The following is a 3,675-nucleotide window of genomic DNA, read 5'->3' on the forward strand; positions in this document are numbered from 1 at the left end:
CAGTATATGGTGGAAGTGGTGGTGAAACCATGACCACGTGGCCCCTTTGCCCGTCTCTGTGATAAACAGGGGATCTTGCGAAGAAGTTTGGCTGGCTGATTTCGAGATTAAGAAGTCGCGGATAGGTTCATACGGACTTAGGTACGAGTCTAGTCGGAAGAGGTAGATGGGTTGAGGCGGACCATATTGGTTGGTCTTGCTGCATTTGAGGTGATAGATGACGGTGTTGGGAGGATGAATTGAGATCTCAGACATGGTGGCATGCCGTAACGGATGGTGGTCAGAGTTCGAGGCGGTGAACTCAGAGCAGCGAAGGAAGCTGAAGAAAGCCAGCAAGAACATGGACTTGAATACTTTGTCCATGGAGGGAGACAGGTATCCTAAGTGGAGTATATGGATGCAGCGGGTGAGGAGGTCAGAGGTAAGGGGCAGACGTTTAGGCATTGGACGTGGTTTGGCTTTACGGAGACCTTTGAGTAGCATGGCTATGTGTGAGTGGGTAGAGGCTGGGCACAGCATTCCTGAGGACAGTTTAGTGAAAAAGTTTATTCCGCTTATGTAGACCCGTATGGTGGAGGACTTTATTTTAAGGAGGGAATGGGCGAATGTGATGTAGTTTGTGAGGGTAAGGATGTCGAGTGACGAGAATGGAAGGCTGAAAGAGGCGTGGAAAGCATTGTAGCAGTTCCATCCGATGAGGTACGATGAGTGTTTGAGGGGCGACACTGTTGAGGATGGCATCTTGGGAGGCGGAGATTAGGTGTTCCAGTTGCGCGGTCAGTTGAAAATGGTGGCTGAAAATGTTGGGACCGGAGTTAGCAGAGGGTCTGAAGCTGGTGCTAATCGTCTGAATTTCTGAAATGAGAAACAGAAAAGTGAATCAGCGATGGAGTTGTTGTGGCCTGGAATGGGGGAGGCTTGGATGATGAACTGGTGCTGGGCTGAAACCAAGGTTAGTCTCCGCATGAACAGCATTATATCTAGACAGTGTGACCGTCCTTTATTAATGATGTCTACGACGGCGCTGTTGTCTGAGTAAACGGCAATGGTCTTTTTGGACCATTCATGCCCCCAGAGAATGGCTGCTACGACTACGGGATACATTTCAGAGATGGAGAAGGAGTGAGGGATGAGAATTCAGGCGGCCATGCGGCTGAGAACCACTTGTTGCGATAGAGGCCGCCGAAACCGATGGAGGGTGCTGCGTCTGTGAAAAACTGGATGTCTTCCGGCTTGGTGATGTATTCGTTGTAGAAGGAGATGCCGTTCCACAGCTTTAGCTCTGTCTAACATGCTTGGTCGAGTGCGACTTGGTCGTGGGGGTTTGTAACAGAGGAGGCGACTGAAAAGAGGTGTGACAAGGATCGGCCTTGGGGGATGATGCGGATGGCGTAGTTGAGAAGGCCTAATAGCGACAGGAGTTGTTGTTTGGTGGATTCGGGGCCAGGAGGAAATTAGCCTCTATAGCCCGAGCCCTATTTTTATGCCTCTGCTCGAAAATTGCATACCCATACCTTTTAGACTGTATATCTGAAACTACAAGGTCTAATTTAATAATTTTGATGGTATAATACAGGAAAAACTTGTGAGAGACTTGTTCAGATGTGTAAATATTGTTTATATGTTACTGGTCAATAGTGAATGAAGATGGCACACAGCTCAAATTGAAAAGTTCCAGGTTTGCCTGAAAAAAAAGCACTTTTATTGAACTTTTTTTTTTTAAATAATGCAGATTGAACCCTAAAATCACTCCAGTCATAGCACAACAGGTTTGTGGTCTGTCCAAGCAAATTTTACTTAGCAGGCCAGCATAAATGAGGTCCGAGTACAGAATTTCTATCCAAATTTTCATTTTTGGAACCAGATTTTGCACTGCTCTATTCTAATTTTATATACTATATAACTACATATTAACTATATATTCACTTGCTTTATCACTAAGAGTGTTCAATACATCGTAATAAAGCAGTTTGCAATACTTTTTAGCCATGTTCAGTTATTTCCAGATGTCATATGTGTCATCCATAAAAAAAACCCTGCTCTGACTCAGTGTGTATGTGGGATTTGTAAGGCCTGTGATTAGCAGATTTAATTATGACACGTTGTTAGGTCCGGAATAGTCCATTGAAAGCTGTCAGGGGTGTTATTTGGAATGCTGAGGGACATTAGTCAGTAAAAATCTTGATAAGGTGGGCTCAACCCCCATGCGAAAAATAGTTTGGTCCAGGCGAAGAATGCGGGCCATTTTCGCATGCCAGGTCACAGCACGTTCATTTCAATGCAGGCAGACAGACAAGGAAATGCACTACAGCGCTGCAGCAACTTTCAATGGAATAACTGTTTTTTTCCGGACGAAAATCGCCAAAAGGTATGTAGATTTTCAATTTTATTTCTCGAGAGCAGTGTGTGGTTTCTCAGGGTTTGTCCTGTGACTTTTGAATCGTATCGAGCCCTCGTGTGAAATCATGTATCGTTCCGCCATTTTCGCTGCCGGCTTTGTGATGAAAGATGAATTTCTGCTGCATAGTTTGGCGGATTTTTTGCAGAAAAATCCTGATATTGTGATAAATCGTCTAGTGTATTGAATTAGTTTGCGTATAACTGTGTAATTGCGTAAAATGACTTGCATGATGATTTTGCCCGGACTATTTTTTTTTTTTCCGATATTTTACATGTCTGGACCATTTTTCATATTTCTTGATGAAAAGTCCATTCGGACCTTCGGTACCAGTACTCGAACCCCAAATGGGGCTCGCTCGGGCTATAGAGGCTAAGATGAGTAATGCAATCCGGTTGATTTTTTTCGGTAGGTAGGGATGCTTGAAGTGAGACGGAGTCGAGGGTGATGCTGAGGAATTCCAGGGACATACTAGGACCTGCGGTTTTCTCTGCGGAGAGGGAAACACCGAGTTCCTGGAATGTGGAAGTCAGAGTGTGGAGGCCGAGTGCTGGGGGAGAGAAGGTGGCGTGACGGTGAGGAAGTCGTCTAGGAGGTGGATGACGTACGGGAGTTTATGGATATTTGTAAGGATCCAGCAGAGTGCTTCGGATAGGCAGTCAAACATTTTTGGGGTGCTCTTGCACCCGAAGGTCAGGCGCACCACAAAGTAATAAGCCCCCTTCCATAGGACACCAAAAAGGGGCCAGTAATCGGGGTGGATGGGAAGTATTTTAAAGGCGCTGGTGACGTCTGCCTTAGACAACCAAGCTCCTGGACCTGCGCGGCGGATGAGGGATGCTGCGTCATCGATTGTGGTGTACTGCATGGAGTAGTCCGGGCTAGGGATTAGGCTGTTGATGCTTGGGATGGTGGAGCCGTGGGGAGAAGAGAGCTTTATAATGAGTCTACTAATGAATTTCCTAGTAGAGATGCCGATTGGACGGATTCTGAATATGGGGAAAGGTGGGCTAATGAGTGGGCCTATCATGTATGAGTCTTTGACTTCCTGAACCAGGAGCTTGACGACTGTGTCAGGCTAGGAGATGGCTGATTGCAAGTTTACATGTGAAGGAAGATTCTGGCTTAATTTACAAGCCTGGGTCGAAGCCATGTGTGAGACCTTGGATGAGGAAGCAAGTAAACTGAATCTACAGCATACCTGCTCATACTGCCCATAGGTGTAGAGCAGGGATGCCCACACTTTTTTGGCTTGCGAGCTACTTTTAAAATGACCA

General features: G+C 46.0%; 1 pseudogene; it reads right to left on the minus strand.

Annotated features, from left to right (window-relative positions):
* Positions 1–777: 777 nt before the first annotated feature.
* On the minus strand, positions 778–3,428 carry LOC116397919 (uncharacterized; annotated as a pseudogene).
* Between the last annotated feature and the right edge of the window lie 247 nt (positions 3,429–3,675).

The sequence above is a fragment of the Anarrhichthys ocellatus genome, unplaced genomic scaffold, assembly GCF_004355925.1.
Source record: "Anarrhichthys ocellatus isolate YVR2014 unplaced genomic scaffold, GSC_Weel_1.0 scaffold75, whole genome shotgun sequence".
Lineage (NCBI taxonomy): Eukaryota > Metazoa > Chordata > Actinopteri > Perciformes > Anarhichadidae > Anarrhichthys > Anarrhichthys ocellatus.